Here is a 23,324-nt window from a genome sequence, read left to right on the forward strand (position 1 = left end):
CTTAACATAATTTTCTGGTGTTTGACCCAATGAAGATCATGGAGTGGAAAATTTGAGAAAACCTGATTACTTAAGGTTTTTTGTTGTTGTTTTGTTTCTTTTACGTAAAAAGAAAAGGACCATTGGAAGATGTTTAAAGAGATGACACTGCATGGGAGACATTGCTATGAGACAAGACATACCAGAATCAACCGACCAGAAAGGCACCTTGGCGTTACTTCTCAGAGAGGACACATTTGAACAGGCAGAAGGACACTGATCCCACAGAGAGAAACAGAAAGAGCATAATCGTCATGTTAGCAACTTACTTCTCAGGAGAGTTACTTCTCTTAGCCTGTCCGCATTAACCGATGGTGGTGGCATTAGGTCCCCGAGGGGTAGTGAGGTCTTACCATTGGAGAAGACATGGACCAGAGGAAGTTCCACTGAAGATGTGCCCACTCACTAAATCCTCATAACAGTGCTTTAAGGTTAATGGAATTATCCCAAGTTCAAGGTGCCGAAATTGAGGCTCAGAGATTTGAGTAATTTGCTGAATAAAAGCTGGTTAGTGACATAGCTGGATCATCAGATGGGTCTTTTGGACTCCAGAGCCTGAGCTTGTAGGCATAAAAAAGGGAACTTAGAAATCACATACTCCAAGCTGTCTTTCCTCTCTTCACTAACACTCTCTTCCTACACATTCTGTTTTGGCGTTCACCCGTTGATGGACATGTGGTTTGTTTCTACATGTGTGCTATTATCAATCATACTGCTGTGAACATTCATGTACAAGTTTTTATGGGACCATATGTTCTCGGTTCTCTTGGGTAGGAGTGTGGGAGTGGGATTGCTGGGTCAATTGGTAACTTTCTGTTTAACTTTTTGACACACTGCCAAACTGATTCCCAGAGCAGCTTCACTATTTTTTACGTTCCCACCAGCAGTGCAAGAGGGTTCCAATTTCTTCACATTCTTGCCAACAGTTGTATTCGTGTCTTCTGATCATAGTCATCTTGGTGAGTGTGCAGCAGTATTTCATTGTGAGCTTAATTTGCATTTCCTTAATGACTAATGATACTGAGTGTATTTTCATGTGTTTGCTGGTCATTCATAGATCTTCTGTGGAGAAATGTGTATTCAAGTCTTTTGTCAATTTTTAATCAGGCTACTTTTTATTGTTGAGTTTTAAGAGTTATTTAATAGTCTGACTACTCTTATCAGATGTATGATTTGCAAATATTTTCCCCCATTCTGTGGCTTTGTTTTTACTTTCTTAACAGTGTCCTTTGACACACAAAAATGTTTAGTTTTGATGAAATTGAACGCATTTATTTCATCTATTTTTCATGAAGATAGTGCCTATGTTTTAGGAGTTTAATCATTTTAACTCTTACATTTAGGTCTTTGATCCATTTTGAGTTAATTTTTTATATGGTGTGAGATAGGGGTACATGTTCATTCTTTTGCATGTGGACATCCAGTTGTCCCAGTCCCATTTGCTGAAGAGACTGTTCTTTTCCCAATGAATGGTCTTGACACCCTTGTCACATATTTCCCAAATTTGCTTTTATTGCTTATTCCAGTTCCCTTATTTAGTAGGAGATGTATATATAGGAGATATGTTTTTGATATAAGTACAAGTGTATATATATGTGTGTGTGTGTGTGTGTGTGTGTGTGTATATACAGTTATCTTGAACAATGCAGGGTTAGGGGCACTAACCTCTTCCCTCCCATGCAGCACAAAATCCACAGATAACTTTTGACTCCCCAAAACGTTAACTACTAATAGTCTGCTGTTGACCAGAAACCTTACTGATACACAAACAGTTGACTGTATATGTGTGTATATATATAGTGATTATAAACAAAACCTGTAAACATTCAGAGGCAGATTTTGGTGAGACTAAATATATGTGTGTGTGTGCGCGCGCACGTGTGGGCATGTATGTGTGTGTATACATATAATTTTTTAAAGGTCAGAAGTTTTTGGATTTACATATTTTTTAAAAAGATGATACTCTACCTGACTATAGTATTTGAGATTTTCAGATAGAGCTAAAGATGGGCAAAATGGTGCAAACTGGAATATATTCAATATGGTAGTTATTAAATTAATTCTGCACTATAATTGCTCATCTTCTAATGGAACTCACTCCTACCTGCCCTTTTATAGTAATTGAGACCCTGCTATTAGTATAAAAACTTGTTCAAGAAGAACATCATTTGGCTCAGCAGAAATATCAACTTGAGCAATGGAGAAATAAATCCAGCATTGAAAAGCAGACTGGGAGAAGGTGCAGGAAAGGGACACCTTGGCCCTTCTAGGTCTGTTTGGCCAGTAGGTGACACTAGCCTGTATTTTAGTATGTCAGAATTGGGAAAAGTTTAAGATGATCTCTTCTCCCATAGTGCTCACTGGAGGGGTTGGGGCTCTGAGAAACACAGCAGAATGAAAGAGGTTGGAAGTTGGAGTCACATGGACTTGACTTTGAATTCCCCAGTCTTGCCATTTTATTTATCTCTGTACCTTGGGCAGGTAGACTTTACTTTTCTAAACTGTTTTTATCTGCTAGTAAAATGACATGATGATACTTTCATTGTAAGGGCTGTGAGGACTAGGAACAAAATATGTTAAACATCTAGCTTCATTCCCACACCGAGGAAGCATTTAATGCAAAGAAAGGTGGTGTTATTATTATAACGATTACTTAATTCCCACTAGACCTTGGGCTTGGAAACTTCTGTTCAGCTCAGAGATATTGGCTCAAACATCATTTATACAAAGAAAGCTTATATGGCACTCAGCTTCAAGCCTGACATACACAGGAGTCTTTGCTCCATATTCATGGACCTCACATCCTGCATTCACAGAAAATCAAGCACTTTTCTTCTTATTACTTGTCAGAAGTGTACAATCACACATGTACACGCTCCACTTAAATGTTTAATTTACTGTATTTTTTCTTTTCTATTGAAATATAAATTACATAGACTAAAAGTCTCCCATTATGGTGTAGTTCTACAAGTTTAGGCAAATATAATAGTTACCCCACCAAAATCAAGATATAGAACATACTCATCACCCCCAAAATTCCTTCATGTGTCATTGTAGTCAACCCTGCTCCCCACCTCCAACCTCTGCCAACTCTGTAGTCTGTCTATATAGTTAACTTTCTCAAAATGTCATAAAAAAAGGAATTTCACAGTGTATATAACCTTTTGAGTATGGTTTATTTCACTAAACAATGCATTTGTGATTCATCCATGTGGTTGTGTGTGTGTATCTGTAGTTTATTGATTTCTATTGCTGAGTAGTATTTCCACTGAATGGATGTACCACAGTTTGTTAAACATCTGCCCATCGAAAGATGTTTGGATTCTTTCCAGATTTGAGCGATTATAAACAAAACCAGTGTAAACATTCATAGGCAGATTTTGGTGAGACTATAACTTTTCATTTCACTTGTGGACATGCCTAGGAGTGGAATTTCTAAGCCTAGCTGCAGTATTTTATTTCTTAAAAAAATAGAATATCTAAGGCAAATGTCGGTTTGACAAATGTGAATTATAAGAAGATAAATGTTCTTTATAACATTCTGTATAACATTTTCTTATGCTTAAACATTTTAAAAAGATATATTTTAATAAATAAAAGTTATGCAATAGAAGTCAACTCAACAATTCAGATGATTCTGGTAATTATGTCAAGGTATGGAACATGGGCTTTGTCACAGTGATAAAATCATTTTGTACCTGAAGATACTGATAAATTTAACCATTCCACTGAAACCTCTTAATGATTGTAGAATAGAAATGGGGGCGCCTGGGTGGCTCGGTTGGTTAAGCGACTGCCTTCGGCTCAGGTCATGATCCTGGAGTCCCGGGATCGAGTCCCGCATCGGGCTCCCTGCTCAGCAGGGAGTCTGCTTCTCCCTCTGACCCTCTTCCCTCTCGTGCTCTCTATCTCTCATTCTCTCTCTCTCAAATAAATAAATAAAATCTTAAAAGAAAAAAAAAAAAAAAAAGAAAAAAGAAATGAATCAACCTTATCTGGAGCTGACAAGGTGGCCCCTTTGGATGGTGCAAATCTCTCTTATGGTTCCATATTCCAGGTACTACTGAACGGCACATAATATGCCCACTAGTCCCTTCTTCTTCCACCTTTTTTTTTTCCTTCTTTTTCCCCCCATTTTCCCTCTACCTCTAACCCTCCCTAACCAAGGTGCCACCTTCACTTTCTTTTTTCTTCCCTCACACCTGTTCTTTTAAAAGGAGCTTTCCAGAGAGGGCAGAGCATTTCCAAGGCATTAACCTCCCATATAGATATAGATCATGATTGTGTCCTATGCGCTTATCCCCACATGGGGTGAGGAGGGGGATCACAAGAAAGGACAAGGAGACAGGAAACCTGTGGTGCTAAGCTACAACAAAGAGGTGAAGGGTCACCAAATCATATCCTACCACACAATCAGCAGGCAGCAAGGAGTTGGGTGGCCCCCGCCAACCACCTGGAAGGTGACAGTAGGGACACTTCCAGGCGGAAAATGCTTTATTTAAAGTGCCTTTGGATTATGTTTCAGAAAATGGCATTAGCTGAGATGGTGATAAATGGTCTTTTAAGCCTGCAAGACATTCATCAGCTTAGCACTCAGGCCCTTCAGGTAATGCAAAGAGCGAACGTTGACTGGAAACATGAATTATGGGCCAGTTCACCATCCACTAACTAAAATGTTTCATCTGGTAATCACTCTGGAGCAAGATTTATTTTTGGTTTCACAAACATCTTTTTAATTTAAATTAGATTTAAGGTATCCTCTCCCTTCATCCTCTGTCTTCTTAGAATTTTGCATTTGCTGGCTTTTTTTTTTTTTCCATTAACCCTCTCATAATCACCTTCCAGTCAAGTGTTTCCAAAGAGAAAATTGTATGTGGGGCTGAACAATATTATGAACTCCACTGGAAGTTTGGGATGATGGTATGTTTTGTGGGAAGCAAGCTGAGAGTTCTCTAAGGAGAGGAATTAGGAAGAAATCCGACATATAATCAGAGTGTCATGCTTCCCGACATTGTGTAAGTTACGAAGCTCAGGAGTGCTTGGGCATTCCCTCTTCTGTGGAGCCTTTTTTCAGTTCCGTCCACCCCACCCTGACATACCCATATGCCCCCCTGCTCTAACCATGCAGGACTCTCCTGCTGCTTCCACAGAGGGGTCCCTCATGGCATCCCTCGGCCCTCATCATCGGCATTGCCCCTTAGTCCTTAATACCAGGAGGCTGATCTCAGTTATGACTGAGATCCCCCATGCCTCTGCTGGGGTCTGGCACCAGCGGACACTCACTGAATGCTCAGTGAATGAATCAAGTCATCTTTCTGTGTGCCATGGTCCTGCATCCTGAGAGAGTGAGGGAGACAGGAAGCCAGAAAGCAGGCAGGCGGGAAAGAAGGAAAGAAAGAGGAAAAGAAGGAAAAAGGAAATTGTGTCCCATGACCAATGGAATGGAACACCATTTTCAAGATAATGAGAAGTGGCTCAAAGAGAACGTTTTGGAAGGGGTAAGTTATCTGTAAGGTGGGAAACAAGATCATGTCACATGGCCTGCCGAGCCGTCCTAGGGATAGACTCGTTTCTTTGCTAATTTCCAGATTTACTTGATGTATCTTCCCCCCCCCACACACACACATCCACAGTTCTTTCAGTTTCTGAATGTAGTCTTTTCATCCTTTTCAGTTTCCTTAAAACAACTTCAGTATACGAATACCTTAAATTTAACTCCAAGTTAAATCTGTCTGATGTGTGTGTGCGCATCATGCACACACACACACACGCACGCTCCACAACTCTTGTTTTCTTGCACACTAAAAATGTCTCTGTTTTTCATCAGATTGTCTCAAGGATCATGTTCCTTGGAGGCCCCAGTTTGGAATTCCATGTAGAATGATATTTGTTTGCATATAGTAGAGAAACATGATCTAACATTGAGACAGAATTTCATTGGAGGAGATTTCCACAGCTTCTCCTACTCTGTCCGGGGATTTATGCGGGCAGGGTGTGTTCAGATGCACAGCAGCATCTGCTCTGAATGCCGTCGATATCGATGGGCCCGGCTTTTGTTGACTTGCGGATGAAGTCTGCATGTCTCTAGCTTCAGAAGCAGATGCGTGTGTAGTATTGAAGAGCAGCTTGATCTGGCATGATTCTGCAAAGCAGTCCGCAGAAGTTAATTTGATATGTATTTAAATCTTTCAATTCAGGCCAACCCTCATTTCCTGAAATCTGGTCACATACCAGACATTGTCAGGTAATGGGTTCTATACTGGGTGTCCCTGGGGTTGTAACACACACGAGGAGCTCCATTGGGGTAGGGGTTTGGCTGTCTTCACCCTGTCTAAACCTGGGTTATCTCCCTGTGTGAAACCACCCCCATGAACACACAATCTAATATTTAAAAAGAAAACTAAGTGCTTGCTATGAAAACACAGCTTTGAGATAATTCCCCAGCTGCTCTTCCTTTAAAGACAGATTCTCTTGCAGAGAAAGTCAGCAGCCTCCTCTGAGCACACGTATTAAAAGCCATGACACCTGACCTCAAAGAGTAAAGCAGAGAGTGTTAATGGCTGTGGGGAGGTATACAGCAGGTACTCGGTAAGCACAGGGAAGGGTGCTCAGCTCCACCTGGTAGGTAAGAAAAGGCTCCTTGGAGAAGCTTACTGATTTAAAGGCCACCATGTGCATACACGTTGCCATCACTCTGTACTTCCATCATTCACTAAAAACATGGTGGTGGTTATAACAAAACATCAGAGACTGGGTGGCTTTTCAACAGTGGAAATTTATTTCTCACAGTTCTGGAGGCTGGAAGTCCAAGATCAGGACGCGAACAGGATTGGGTTCTGGTGAGAGCCTCTTCTGAGTTGTAGCCGGCCAACTTCTCACTATGTCCCTCTGTGTCCTCATGTCTTGGAAGGGCCTTGTTCATAAGAGCACTGATCCCATATGACCTAATCCCTTCCCAAAGGCCCCACCTCCTAACACCATCACATTGGGGGCTCGGATCCCAACATACGCATTTTGGAGGAACACAGACATTCAATCCAGAGCAACGTTTAATACAACCCATCTCAGTGACTTCAGTTTGGACACCAATTTCTGTGTTCACTGCAGTATGGAGATGTTCTCAGACTCTGTCCATATGGAGCGCTTTGCTGTCCTTCCCTCAAAATCCCCAAACTGTGACACCTCCTTATGTCTGCATTCGGTACCTTTTTTCTACTCCTGCTGTTACAAAATAGCGCATCTGCCTTGTTCAACTCTGTTTTCACTTGCCCCTACCTGTCTCATCTACTCATTTCTGTTCACAGTAGGCAGGAAAACCGAATGCAAACTTTTGTAAATTGTGCATAAATATGGTCAGAGTGAGACTAAAAGTGTATAGCATTTGTAATAGTCATTTTGTAGTCTGTTTGTTGAGGTTGGAGGTTCAGGTCAAAAGGCCTTAATTCCCTTGGAACATTCCACATTTATGTGGTTTTAAACAAAGCTAGTTTGGGGAATCTACTTCCTTCCTCCCCCTCCCCCGCCCCCCCATCTGTTTCTCTCTCTCTCTCTCCCTTCCTTCCTCCCTCTCTTTTTCCTTTCTGAAACTCTAGGTCAGAAACAACCCTGCAAAAACAGGCATCTAGAAAGTTCTTGGTGGTTTTACTTTTCTTTCTCTCACCTTATTTTTCATCACAGTTCGGGATCTAAATCTAAACATGGAATCTACAGAGGGAGCCTACATGGTAAATGGTTACTTATCAGTCAGCCAGCCAGCCTAATTATATGGACTTTAATCACCATGAACCATATTTACAAAACTTATTCTTCCTTTCTTCTCTTATTCACTCCAAAACTCTTGGGAGGAGATGGTTGTCTTGTCATCTGGGCCCTGGTCCACCTCCATTCCGACAGTCTTTAAGAACATTGGAGGTACTCGCCTCCAAGGACTGACCTAAAATCACTGAAAAGTAGGGCAAAGTTAACGGCAACCTGGTTCGCTCTGGTGGCCGTCAGTTATAACCTATTCTCTTGCCTTACCTTTTATTTCCCCTGCAAGCTTTCTACCTGCTGTGAACATTCTCACTCCAGCTCCCATGTTCCAGCTCTGGGCACAAGAGAAATTTCTGCTACATTGTTCACTGCTAACACATAAGGACGATGTCAAGAGCTCTTTCGGTTCCTGACACCTCGAAGAGTGTTGGGCTCCTAATTGTCATTGTCTTAGTTTCTATGGATGCTCTGACAAATTACCACAAATTTAGCGGCTTTAGACAATACAAATTTAGGGGGCTCGCTGGGTGAAAACAGTTTCGTACATAGCACCTAATACATTTCTATCCATCACAATAAGAACATTTATATCAGAAAATAGCATTCCTAAAGAGATGAGCATGAGACAAGAAACATGATCCAATGAGAAGCAAAGGAAGAACTTAACCTCAGAGACAACTCTCCACTTGCAGCGATTAAAAACTGAGCAATGGTGTCATACAAATTTGGGATCAAATCCTGGCTCCACAGCTAACACATGACTGGTAAGTCACTTCACTTCCCCAGGCCTCAGTTTTTCAATTTGTGTAATGGGGATAAAAATGTAATTGCCGTGTTATTGTCAGGATTGAATGACTTAGTGCATCTAAAAGCCTCAGCATTATGTTTGACACATAATAGTCACTCAAAAAATTTTAGTGATTAGTAGTATCTCACTCACAGCAGACTATAGGTGTTCTGCAATTTCTTAGGGAGGAAAGAGTTGAAATTAATACCAGAACTGCCTCCCCAACAAACACACATACCATATGTCATTTAAAATTTGATGCATAAAACTATTCCCAAATGAACCATCTCTCTCTATATATGGTTTCACTCGTAAGATTTAACATTACCAAAGATTTTTCTTTCTAATATTATATTTATTTTCACTGAGTCGTAAACTAAAGATTCTCCCAAACTGTTGCTATATACAAGCGTTAGCCAAGTTTTGGTGTTCTGCTGAAAAGTGAAATAAAAAAGAAAGACATTAGGCCATGGTAGCTGAGGTCTAAGTAATGCTTCTGTCTCTGTCCCCTTTTAGAAAATCACAGAAAGTCCCAGCATAATCAATTATCTGAAAAATCTCACTCCAGTGTTTAATGTTGTGTGCTTACTCAATTTAGTTTTGGCCCCACGCCCTTGTTTTTCATAAGCATATTTATTAATCAGGTTGTTTGAAAATGCAAGAAACTGAAACCCATCTCTAGCATACTTAATCAAGTAAGCGGATTTATAGCACCAAGTAATTGCATTGAATGAGGGTGGAGTTCAGGCATGGTTGACTCCAGTGACCAAATCAGGTTGTTGGTCCACCTCAAAACTGTGCTTTTCTCTGTGTGCATGCAGTTCATTCTCAGGAGGGCTTTCCCTCAGTGGTTAAAACACAGAAAACACCAGCTTTAAGATTTCTAGGAGAACAGAAATCCCCAGGAGATAGGAAGTAAAGTTTATTTTTTAATAAATATTAAGGAAAGTGTCAAGGTCTCCTTTAATAGCCCAGCTTGGACACTGTCACTGAGACCAGAATGGTGTAATGATGCAGTGTTGGAGCACAAAGACCTAGAGTAGGACCGTGGCTCCCCCAAGAAAACCAAGCATTCAAGAGGCTGTTTCCAAAGGGCAGTAGATGCCAAACAGGATCATTCCTTTCTCTTTTTTCCGTTTTCTTCCTTCCTTCCTCCACCCTCCTTTCTCTCTCTCCCTCCCTGGTACATTTCATAACCTGGGGGGACCAAAGGGTTAATTCCCAAGCAGCCCTGTTGCCAGCAAAGCCATCTGAGATCATTGTCTTGCCAGAAAGGGCTCCATGCTGAATTTGCAGAAAGGTTTAATTTCTCCTCTGGATCTCTGAACAAGGTTATTAAGAAGCCCTTTCAAGTTCTCCCTCTGGGAGACTCTACAAACAGCTGTACAGAAAGGAAGAGGAGCAAGCATGAAAGCCTTTGGAGTTCAGCTGTGCACCTTCCAGGAACCTAGTCTTTATCTGGGCAACCTTGATGGGGAGCAGCTGCAAGCAGGGGAAGGTGAGGCCCGAAGGTGTTCAGCAAAGCTCGTTTCTGATTGGATGCCTCCCTGGGAATGCCCTGTGCTGCCATATCAAGGATGGAGAATAAGGCTGATATCCAAGAAAAATACTGATTTAGTTTTGAATAAGGATTGGCTGGTCAGTAAACATTTTATGGTAACGGGGAGAGGGCTGCCATTTTTCCAGCTTGGGGAAACATGCATATCACATGAGACTTCTCGCTGGGTTTGATGTTGTATGTGCTACCAAAAGTGCTCTGGGTCTGGGGCGTGCGTGTGTGCTTTGCTTGGAATGGGTAAATCATCCTGGGAGCCGTGACCGAGAAAGGAACAAGCAAATGGGCAGCATGGTGGATAGAGCGTTAACTAAACCGATTCACTGACTCGCCAGGGAGAATTCCCTTCCCCTCCCTGGACTTCCATCTTCTCACAAGGTGAGAAAGTTGGACTAGATCAGGGATGGACAATAATCTCATCAAACAGGTCAACTCAGGTGGTGTTGGCACTGTGTTGAGGATTCCAAGGTCATATCCTCACTCTACAAAAAATAATTAGCAACCAAGTTGGAATTTATGATCCATAGCCATGAGAGAGAAAGGTCAGTGACCCATCTCTTTTCTTTGCTATCCCTGGAGAAGATGGTATCTGTGATCCCTTCTACACGGAGAAATCAGCTCTTCTAAACACTTCGGTATTTTCTTTGATGCTTGAGACTAGATAATTATTTTCAACTTCCCTCAGTCACTTTAAATGTTAACCCCACACCAATCTTCTGCAAAAATACAGCATCACAAATTGTTTTTTTCGGTGTCAAAACTGAAAACATATATAAAGTGCAGAACATTCCATTTACCACCGTTTCCCGGCCTCCCTCTGCCGTGCGTTCCTGTAAGTGAACTCTGCTGTACATTCAGAAACTAAGTGTGTGGAGCCGCTGTGTGTGCCCTTGCTTGGCTGGTATTTTTCTTCCTCCCTCGGCCCCGATCACATTGTTCCTTTTTGAGAATCCATCTCTCCCACAGATGCCAGGAAACCATGTCTGAGCAGCTGGGAAGTTCCTGGGGCAGGATTTTGATCAAAGCTGGTGGCTTTTCATGTGTGCTCTTCAGCTAAGCTGTCACTGTTCCTTTTCTTTTACGTCCTTTAAAGGAAGTCCTTCTTTGCACAACAATTCCATCCAACAAACACTTTCTAGTGTCAATTGTGGGTAACTCCCTGTGCTAAGTGCAAGAGGAAAATAAAGATGAAGACATCATCTGTGTCCCTGACAGGGTCACAGGCTAGTGAAGGAGAGAGACTTGGACGTCACAAACAGTAATAAAAATCATGCTGTGATAAATATTTTAAAAGAGGTATTCAAACACAGAGGGCTTACTGTGAGAGAATGGGGCAGAGGAAGGCACGTCCTGGATGGGTAGGCTTTGGGTACATTTCTAGAGAAGCTGTTTGAGCTTGGCAGTGGAGGCTGAATGCTAGGGTGAAAGAAGAGTGTTTTCCAGTGAAAATAACCAACATTAAAAAAAAAATATGAAGGGTAGGGACTGCATGGTGTGTCCAGAGAACAATGAGTGAATGGTACTGGGTGGGCTGGTCTGTAGAGTCCATGTGTAACCGCAGTGGGGATGGGGTGGAGATTTCCAGCAGGGTCTGGATTTGGAGGCCCTTACGTAACAATCAAATTTACTTCAACTTATAAGACAGATATTGAAGACGCAACATGGAGTAGATGTAGCTGAGTTGGAAGGACAACACACAAGGGTCCCTGCCCTCAAGAGACTGTAATGAACTAGGATCCCATACACAGTGCTAATTGCAATAAAATGTGTAATTAATTATCTGATGCAAATATTGGAGGCAATATCCAATATCCAGTGGGGAGGATAGAGAAAGTATTGGTCAACATATATGAGACAGAGTGGAAGATTTTTCCAGGCTCCAAAAACAGCGTAAGCAGAGACTTGAAATCATGATAGATTCTAGCACTTTGCGGGAATTGTGATAAATTTGGTATGGCCAAAACGTAGACTAAATGGGGGCAAGTGATGGAAGTTAAGGCTAAAAAAGCCTGTGGTTTAGTCTGAATGAATTAAGGGGAAAAGGAACACTGAACTTATTGGAAAATGAATTATAAATTTTAAGAAAATTGCAGTGGAGTATTTGATCACACTAATATTCAGTGCTCATTTAAAATGATATGTAGTGTATAATCAGTATTCTACATATATTACTCCTTGTAATTTTAAGGTCAGTTAAGTTTCCACTTTGTATTGAGGGGCTATATGCATTGGAATATATATGTAACAGAATGCAATTTTATCTTTAATATAGAAACTTTTTATAATCTCGACTAACACTAATAGAATTTACTATGATGATGTGAATGTTCTGTGCTGTGCTATCTGATACGGGATCCATTAGACACATGGTGTATGGAGTGCTTGAAGCCCACCTAGTCAACTGAGGAACTAAATGTTTTATTGTGATTGCTTTTACTTAATTTAAATTTGAACTTAAGTAGCCAGATGTGGCTAGTGGCTACCATATTGAATAGGGTTTAGACAAAACAAATACATAAAAGTCTGAGATATGAAATTTGACAGAAATAGATTATTTAGAGGACCATCACAAGGATGAACAAGTGAGATGAATTTTTGGAAGGAGCTATGTCAAGTGGAAATGCCACTAACAGAGAGAGAGAGACGCTGGGAACTCTCTCTTCCTAGAATAATGACCTTCTGGGTAGAATCTCTGAAGGTACCAAGTTGAACACAAAAGGGCTTGAAAGCAATTAAATGGAACAGCAAATTTTAAGACAAAGCTTAAACCCCAACCTTGGTACGAGTGTATTGACCTTTAACAGAATAATCTTAGGGAAGGATGGTCACAGTCCAGGCTAAAACCCAGTACCTGAGATGCACATGTCTTGCTTTTGACTCTCCAGCACCTCTTCCCTATTCTTCTCAAGCAACACCATTTTTTTTCTTTGGGGACCTGCCATTTCCACATTCTACATGTGAAAAGGCCTAGTAGACCTTTAAATTTCAAACCCTGGGCATGCTACACGGCCCAGGGCTGGGCAATAGAAATTCTTCACCACCCTGGACTCAATGATGGGTTCAGGGATGAACCAGCAGAGCCAACCACAAGTTGCCCTAGAACCCTTTCTAGATGCTAGTTTTTTTTTCCCCCCTGAAACTAAAAGCTAAAAATAGTACAGATTGGGAATTTCCAGTGATTATCCTGCTGTTTTTCTGAGAGGAACCACGCAGAGGCAGGCATGGAAAGCCCTGAAGATACAGTTCAAATCCTTGTTTCCCCTCTGCCTGAAGTTCCTGACCCACTCTCTGGGATTGCTACTTATGTGAGCTAATGAATTCCTTCTTTTTACAGAACTTGGACTGAGTTGGGTTTCTGCCGCTTGCAGCCAACAGCCTTTACAAATATATTGGTCCACAGAAGATACGTCTTGAGATTTGATGGATGTTTTTCCATTAATTAAATCTAAATATTTGCCTCTGAAAGACAGGCAAAATGATAGTTTTTAGTTAGTAATGGAGGGTTTTGGAGCAGAATAATTTTTTCCTTATTATTATTTTAGCAATTAGAGAGTAAAAGAAAAAAAAGGCAGGGAACTTGGGACTTTTCCAATATTTTGGCAATTGTCATACTTATGATCTTGAAATAAGGTAGCCCAGAGGGATGCCAGCTACTTTACAACTCCTAAAGCTCAAACACGGAGTCCCCGGGAAATATGACCACACTAACATCATCACCTTATGCCTCTGGCATGTGGAGGTATTAAATTTTGGAACCAGCATCATGGTCAGTTTCCCCTTCTGATGGAACCATCAGCTACCTTGTCAACCCTGTCTCCATTGTCTCATCTGTCCATGTTGGAGATAAGCTGAGCAGTCCTTGAAACTTTTGGTGGGTCCTAGAAAAAAATATAAGTGGCCCCAAGTGATTAGTATTTACCTTAGGAATAGATGTGGCACCCAACTTAGGTTGGACATCTGGTGTGTGGGTGTCAAAACAAGGCACGAGGTCCTAAAAGTAAGCAAACAACCCTAAATGAGATCAGTGTCATTGTCTGTGAAGATCATCCATGGAGAGATTAAGTCACTTGCAGGATGTGAGTACCTTTGCATGGTGAGGAAGGAGGGGTGAGAGCGTCGTGAGGACAGATGCCCGAAGCATGCGGTTAGAAGGGTCAAGAAGGAGGGGCTGGAGGGTAGCTCTCGGGCTTGGAGCCTGAGAAAGTGGGTGCCATGTTGATTGTCAGAGCTAGGAAGGGGCATGGCTTCACAGAGAACTGTGAGATGGGGAGGGCCAAGGGTGGACCCTAAGCAGGCTTGCGAGGAGCCAAAGGAGGAGAGTTTGAGAAGGCGGTCTCCAGGAAGTCAAGAGAGGAGAGTGGGCAAGAGAAGAATTATGGCAGAGACGCTGGAGAAAACCGAAGCCCGGGGAGGCACTATTACTAGCCCCAGCTAGCAAGCTGCCAAGTGAGTTCTGGGACTCTCCAGCTCCAAAGACCACGCTCTTTCTGTCAGATCATCTGTCTTACAGAAGAGACGTGGGGCAGTGTAGGGTCCCAAAAAACCCCGGATCTGGCAACATTCAGAATAGCAAGGTTTGTGATGGGGGGGGAGGGATGCATTTACGGGAGGAGAGAAGCCTGACTATAGAAGATTACAAATGACAGCAAAGGAATCAGAAAGATGATGAAGGTGGCTCTGTAGAAAGAGAGGGGACAGAACTTTTAGTGGACAGGAGGTCAAAGAGAGGTACTTTAGAGATATGATGATCCAGAATCGGTAATGGATACATGGTGGTATAGAACTGGGGCTCTAGAATTCAGTAATGAGCTCAAATCCAGACTACTGTTTATCTGTGCCATAAAGCAGAAAACCCCAATTGGGGTAGCTGTGTCTTGCAGGAGACGAGACACATGGCAATGTCTGGAGACCTTTTATCTTCACACCTGGGATGTAGCAGGTAGAGGCCACTGACGCCGCTCAACATCCTACGATACACAGGGAAATCTCCCTTCAGCGTAACTCAGCCCAAAATGCCAATAGTGCTGAGATTGAGAAACACAGTCCTAACAAAAACATTTCTTAAGATCTTTAGAACTAGTGGGCGCCTGGGTGGCTCAGTCAGTTAAGCATCTGCCTTCAGCGTGGGTCATGATCCCAGGGTGTTGGGATCGAGTCCCGTGTCGGGCTCGCTGCCTGGCAGAGAGCCTGCTTCTCCCTCTCTCTCTCTGCCTGCCGCTCTGCCAACTTGTGCTCTCTCTCTCTGTCCGTCAAATAAATAAATAGAATCTTTTTAAAAAAAAAAGATCTTTAGAACTAGTTTCCCTCAACCATAAAGCAGGAATAACAGTGATGCTTGCTTCCTGGGAATTTGGGGATTTACTGAGCTAACATGTGCTAAGTAAGCCCTCAGGACCCCTACCATCATCATCCTCATTGTTTTTACCATTTCGTGCAATGGACCCACATACTGCCTTATACTTACTGGGTGCAAGAGCAGGGTTCAGGGACAGTCAGGAAGGGGGTGGCTTTAGTGGTTATGTGTCAGGGCCCTCGATTCCTGGGTCCTTCTTTGTGGGGCGTGGTCCGGGCCGGAGGGGACAGCGGAAGCTGCCTTTAAGATGGGTACGTTGTTTCTTCAACCCTGGAGATTCCCCAGAGGTCCTGGCCTCAGAAACAGAAATATTCCCTGTAGTAGGGTCTTATGGAGGAAGGAGAGAAGCTGACCATCAGCTGGGTCAGAACTAAACCACTTCTGACAGAAATGGTTTCCAGGCAGTTGAGCGGATTCTGTTCCATTGCAATGGGCTGTTTGGTGGCAGAACGGATGGATGGATATTCCTTTGGGGTACTTTCGATCAAAGGAGAAAGCAGATTAATAGCAAATGGAAATACATATATTTGGATAATTATATTTGTCATACCTGTGTATTCTTCTGTTTTCCAAGGTGGCATAAAAAGCAATTGAATAGACCTGGGGAAATGTAATTGTTTTGTTACCAGGCTGTAACAAGGGTATGTGTGTGTGTATGTGTGTGTGTGTACCCATTAAATAAAAATTGCCTGCAAAAGAGCTGTGGTAGAGAAGCACATTTGAAAGATTCCTCCTCCAGTCAGACTTACTTAGCTCCTTAATCCCTTACGGTGGCAGTTGAACCCCAAGGACAGGTCTGGTGCACAGAGGAGCAATAAACAAACACAGCCCAGGGCTCCTGGCATCATGGAAAAAAAATCGCCCATTTCTTGTAAATAGATTGCAATAAAACAATAGCAAGTCAGCATTTAGTGGAAGAGAAAATCAACCGAGAGGAGCTCTGACTTGGTGGCCTTTAAGCTACAGGGACAAACAAAAGGACATCGAAATGGACTTGGATGGATCCTTTCAAAACAACCAGCATTTGAAGGTTTATTAATCAACCTCTCAGGCACAATATCAGACTGTTTTAACTGGTCTGAAGGTTAAAAGCAAAAAAAAAAAAAAAAATGGCCCATCAATCATCCAGAAGACTAGTGTTCTAATGTCAACGATTTTTTTTCCCCTGCTCTGTTTTCATGTCTTTGCCCTGGTCTGGATGAACGCCTGTCTTTCACAGACTAGGTAAAAGAAAATCAAAGGGTCCACTGCTTGTCAGGGACATCTGTGGGCATCTTCTTACTACACTCAGCTGGTCCTTCCTCCTGTCCAAGCCTGCCGGATCTCCATCTGGGGACCCCTGTGATTCTGAATTACCCCCCATTTGGAAGGGGGTGGGGATGGAGTGCATGACTTGGGCTAAGCCGATTGGGTCATGACATCCCCTTTGGCTGCTGTGGTTGGGTCTAATCTGGCCATTTTAGATTTGCCAGCCAGAAATACATTCTTTTCACCATAAGGTCAGTTCTGATGGGTTTTCTGTTATTTGTAACCCAGAGAATCTCGACTACTGCAGCGGTCCCATACCTCAATGTCTTAATTGCTCAAGTGCATTTAGTATATTAGTTTTCTGCATCTACTCCAACAAATCACCACAGACTTAGTGGCTTACACGACACGAATTTATTGTGCCTTAGGTCGGAGATCTACTATGTTCTCATTGGGCTAAAATCAAGGGGTTGGCAGAACTATGGTCCTTTCTGGAGGTTCTAGGGGAAAATCAGTTTCTGTGACTTTTCCACCTTCTGAGGCTGGGGACGCATCCCCCATCTTCAAAGCCAGCAACAAGGCACCCTCTAATAGTGCTTCTGTGGGCACGTCTCTTCCTTTGGCTCACTTCTGTCTGTGTGTCTCTTGTGCTTCTCTTGGATGGACTACCCCCACATGCTTATGCTGTCAGACTATCAGGATAATGGGACAGAGTGGATAAAGGAACACAATCGATAGTCTTAAATTAGCAGGCAATATATTTTTCCCTTTGATATTTTTTGAAAAGAATGCATAACCATATAAACCTATTGCCAAGCTTCCTCCCAGGGTTTTGGGAAGAGCCAGTGTGAGAGAGGGGCTTTGAAGCCAAAGGTGAGGTTCAGGAATTATGGCGCATTCATGGATGTGATCAAAGGGAGGGGGTGTTGCCAGCCTGGCTCAGTCGGTGGAGTGGGTGACTCTTGATCTCAGGGTTGTGAGTTTGAGCCCCACACTGGGTGTAGAGATTACTTAAAAATAAAAATAGGAGGGGCGGAGCAAGATGGCGGAGGAGTAGGAGACCTGGATTTCGTCTCCTCTCAGGAATTCAGCTGGATAGGGATCAAACCATTCTGAACACCTACAAACTCAACAGGAGATCGAAGAAAAGAAGAGCAACAACTCTCTCATCAGAAAAGCGACCACTTTCTGGAAGGTAGGACGTGCGGAGAAGTGAATCTGAGGCGATATTCGGGAGGATAGACGGCGGGGGAGGGGCCTCCGGCGGCCGCTTCTGGCAAGTGATAGAGCCGCGGAGCACAAAATCGGAACTTTTAAAAGTCTGCTCCGCCGAGGGACGTCACTCTGGTGGCTAAGCGGGGGGTGGAACCCTCCGGGACAGTGGGGTCTCAGGACCCTCGGGGTCACAGAAAGACCGGGGGTGCCTGAGTGCGGCAGAGCTCCCAGGTATCAGAGCAGGGAAGCCGGCTGCAGAGGCGGAGCCCAGTCGCGGGCTCTCAGCTCGGGGTTGCCATAAACCGTGATCCGCGGCACAGTCGGGCCACTGCTCCTCCAGCAGGGACCCAACAAGCGGCAGATCCGGGGAGACTCACCTTCCTCCCCTGGGAGGAGCTGCACGGGAGTGCACCGCAGGGATCTGCTGGGTTTGGAGACTCCACCCGGGGTCGGGTGCCAGAGATAGAAACGCGCGGTCACAGGCCGGGTGAGCACGGAGTGCGGCTGGAGACCGGGGAGACGGGAGTGACTGACGGCTTTTCTCTGGGGGCTCACTGAGAAGCGGGGCCCCGAGTTCTCGGCTCCTCCGCGGCGGAGATTGGGAGGCCGCCATTTTCACTCTCCGCCTCCAAAGCTGTACGGAAAGCTCGCAGGGAACAAAAGCCCCGGAGAGCAAACCCGAGTAGATTACTTAGCCGGGAGGGGGCAAGGGCGGGGCAATTCTGCCTCCGGCAAAGACATTTGGAAACCATGGCAACAGGCCCCTCCCCAGAAGATCAGCGAGAACAGCCAGCCAAGACCAAGTTTACCTATCAATGAGAACGGCAGAACACCAGCTCTAGGGGACTACTGCACATAGAATTCATGGCTTTTTTACCATGATTCTGTAGTCTTTCAAAGTTAATTTTTTTTTTAACTGTCTTTTTTTCTTTTTTTTTTCTTTTTGAATTTTTCTTTTTCCCTTTTTCAACCAACATCTTATCAATCCCTTTTTTTAAAAAAAAAAAACATTTTGATTTTTCATTTTTAGAGTCATATTCTATCCCTTCATAGTAGTTACCCGTATTTTTGGCTTATATATATAAGTTGTTCTCTCTTTAAAATTTTGAGATAGTTTCTTCTAACAGATCAAAATATACCCTAAATCTCTAGTATATGGTGTTTTCTATTCCCCTGCCTGATCACATCCTCTCCCTTTTTTTTCTTTTTTTAAATCCTCTTCTTTCTTTTTTCAAACAACTTCTTATCAATTCCTTTTATAAATTTTTTATAATTTCCATCTTTACAGTCATATTCCATCCCTTCATCATATCAACCCTTATTTTTGTACATATATAAGTTTTTCTTTCTTTAAAATTTTGGGAGGCACTTTCTTCTAAAAGACCAAAATACACCCCAAATCTAGTGTGTGGCACTGATCTATATACCAGCCTGATCATATTTGATCACATTCTGGTTTTTTTGTTGTTGTTGTTTTGTTTTGTTTGTTTTTGTTTTTATCTTTATCTTTTTCTTTTTTTTTCTTTTTCTTTTTGCTCTCTTTCCCTTTCTTTTCCCACTGCTTCAGGTTTTTTCTGATTTGTTTAGAGTATATTTTCTGGGGACGTTGTTACTCTGCTAGCATTTTGTTCTCTCATTAATCTGTTCTCCTCTGCACAAAATGACAAGACGGAAAAAATCACCTCAACAAAAAGAACAAGAGGTAGTACCGACTGCCAGGGACCTACTCAATACGGACATTAGTACAATGTCAGATCTAGAGTTCAGAATCATCACTTTAAAGATACTAGCTGGGCTTGAAAAAAATATGGAAGTTATTAGAGAAACCCTTTCTGGAGAAGTAAAAGAACTAAAATCCAACCAAGTAGAAATCAAAAAGGCTATTAATGAGGTGCAATCAAAAATGGGGGTGCTAACTGCTAGAATAAATGAGGCAGAAGAGAGAATCAGTAATATAGAAGATGAAATGATGGAAAATAAAGAAGCTGAGAAAAAGAGAGATAAACAACTACTGGATCACGAGGGCAGAATTCGAGAGATAAGCGATACCATAAGACGAAACAACATTAGAATAATTGGGATCCCAGAAGAAGAAGAAAGAGAGAGAGGGGCAGAAAGTATAATGGAGCAAATTATAGCAGAGAACTTCCCTAATTTGGGGAAGGAAACAGGCATGAAAATCCAGGAAGCACAGAGAACCCCTCTCAAAATCAATAAAAATAGGTCAACACCCCGACATCTAATAGTAAAACTTACGAGTCTCATAGACAAAGAGAAAATCCTGAAAGCAGCTCGGGAGAAGAGATATGTAACCTACAAGGGTAGAAACATTAGATTGGCAACAGACCTATCCACAGAGACCTGGCAGGCCAGAAAGGACTGGCAGGATATATTCAGAGCACTAAATGAGAAAAATATGCAGCCAAGAATACTCTATCCAGCTAGGCTGTCATTGAAAATTGAAGGAGAGATAAAAAGCTTCCAGGACAAACAAAAACTAAAGGAATTTGCAAACACAAAACCAGCCCTACAGGAAATCTTGAAAGGGGTCCTCTAAGCAAAGAGAGAGCCTAAAAGCAACATAGACCAGAAAGGAACACAGACAATATACGGTAACAGTCACCTTACAGGCAATACAATGGCACTAAATCCCTATCTTTCAATAGTTACCCTGAATGTAAATGGGCTCAATGCCCCAATCAAAAGACACAGGCTATCAGACTGGATTAAAAAACAAGACCCATCGATATGCTGTCTGCAAGAGACTCATTTTCGACCCAAAGACAACCCCAGATTGAAAGTGAGGGGATGGAAAACCATTTACCATGCTAATGGACACCAAAAGAAAGCTGGGGTGGCAATCCTTATATCAGACAAATTAGATTTTAAACCAAAGACTGTAATAAGAGATGAGGAAGGACACTATATCCTACTTAAAGGATCTATCCAACAAGAAGATCTAACAATTGTAAATATCTATGCCCCTAACATGGGAGCAGCCAATTATATAAGCCAATTAATAACAAAAGTAAAGAAACACATCGACAACAATACAATAATACTGGGGGACTTTAACACCCCCCTCACTGAAATGGACAGATCGTCTAAGCCAAAGATCAACAAGGAAATGAAGACTTTAAATGACACACTGGACCAAATGGACTTTACAGACATATTCAGAACATTCCACCCCAAAGCAATGGAATACACATTCTTCTCTAGTGCCCATGGAACATTCTCCAGAATAGATCACATCCTAGGTCATAAATCAGGTCTCAACCGGTACCAAAAGATTGGAATCATTCCCTGCCTATTTTCAGACCACAATGCTTTGAAACTAGAGCTCAATCACAAGACAAAAGTCAGAAAGAACTCAAATACATGGAGGCTAAAGAGCATCCTACTGAAGAATGAATGGGTCAACCAGGAAATTAAAGAAGAATTAAAAAAATACATGGAAACCAATGAAAATGAAAACACAACTATTCAAAATCTTTGGGATGCAGCAAAGACAGTCCTAAGAGGAAAGTATATAGCAATACAAGCCTTTCTCAAGAAGCAAGAAAGGTCTCAAGTACACAACCTAACCCTACACCTAAAGGAGCTGGAGAAAGAACAGCAAATAAAGCCTAAACCCAGCAGGAGAAGAGAAATAATAAAGATCAGAGCAGAAATCAATGAAATAGAAACTAAAAGAACAGTAGAACAGATCAACGAAACTAGGAGCTGGTTCTTTGAAAGAATTAACAAGATTGATAAACCCCTGGCCAGACTTATCAAAAAGAGAAGAGAAATGACCCAAATCAACAAAATCATGAATGAAAGGGAGCGATCACAACCAACACCAAAGAAATACAAACAATTATAAGAACATATTATGAGCAACTCTATGCCAGCAAATTAAATAACCTGGAAGAAATGGATGCATTCCTAGAGATGTACCAACTACCAAAACTGAACCAGGATGAAATAGAAAACCTGAACAGACCTATAACCACTAGGGAAATTGAAGCAGTCATCAAAAATCTCCCAAAAAACAAAAGCCCAGGGCCAGATGGCTTCCCAGGGGAATTCTACCAAACATTTCAAGAAGAATTAATACCTATTCTTCTGAAACTGTTCCAAAAAATAGAAATGGAAGGAAAACTTCCAAACTCATTTTATGAGGCCAGCATTACCTTGATCCCAAAACCAGACAAAGACCCCATCAAAAAGGAGAATTACAGACCAATATCCCTGATGAACATGGATGCAAAAATTCTCACCAAAATACTGGCTAATAGGATCCAACAGTACATTACAAGGATTATTCACCACGATCAAGTGGGATTTATCCCTGGGCTGCAAGGTTGGTTCAACCTCCGCAAATCAATCAATGTGATACAATACATTAACAAAAGAAAGAACAAGAATCATATGATCCTCTCAATAGATGCAGAAAAAGCATTTGACAAAGTACAGCATCCTTTCTTGATCAAAACTCTTCAGAGTATAGGGATAGAGGGTACATACCTCAATATCATAAAAGCCATCTATGAAAAACCTACAGCGAATATCATTCTCAATGGGGAAAAACTGAGAGCTTTCCCCCTAAGGTCAGGAACACGGCAGGGATGTCCACTATCACCACTGCTATTCAACATAGTATTGGAAGTCCTAGCCACAGCAATCAGACAGCAAAAAGAAATCAAAGGCATCCAAATTGGCAAGGAAGAAGTCAAACTCTCACTCTTTGCAGATGATAGGATACTTTATGTGGAAAACCCAAAAGACTCCACCCCAAAACTGCTAGAACTCATACAGGAATTCAGTCAAGTGGCAGGATATAAAATCAATGCACAGAAGTCAGTGGCATTCCTATACACCAACAACAAGACAGAAGAAAGAGAAATTAAGGAGTCGATCCCATTTACAATTGCGCCCAAAACCATAAGATACCTAGGAATAAATCTAACCAAAGAGACAAAGGATCTGTACTCAGAAAACTATAAAATACTCATGAAAGAAATTGAGGAAGACACAAAGAAATGGAAAAACGTTCCATGCTCATGGATTGGAAGAACAAAGATTGTGAAGATGTCAATGCTACCTAGAACAATCTACACATTCAATGCAATCCCCATCAAAATACCATCCACTTTTTTCAAAGAAATGGAACAAATAATCCTAAAATTTGTATGGAACCAGAAAAGACCCCGCATAGCCAGAGGAATGTTGAAAAAGAAAAGCAAAGCCGGCGGCATCACAATTCCGGACTTCCAGCTCTATTACAAAGCTGTCATCATTAAGACAGCATGGTACTGGCACAAAAACAGACACATAGATCAATGGAACAGAATAGAGAGCCCAGAAATGGACCCTCAACTCTATGGTCA

The sequence above is a fragment of the Neomonachus schauinslandi genome, chromosome 5 (assembly GCF_002201575.2).
Source record: "Neomonachus schauinslandi chromosome 5, ASM220157v2, whole genome shotgun sequence".
Taxonomy (NCBI): Eukaryota; Metazoa; Chordata; class Mammalia; order Carnivora; family Phocidae; genus Neomonachus; species Neomonachus schauinslandi.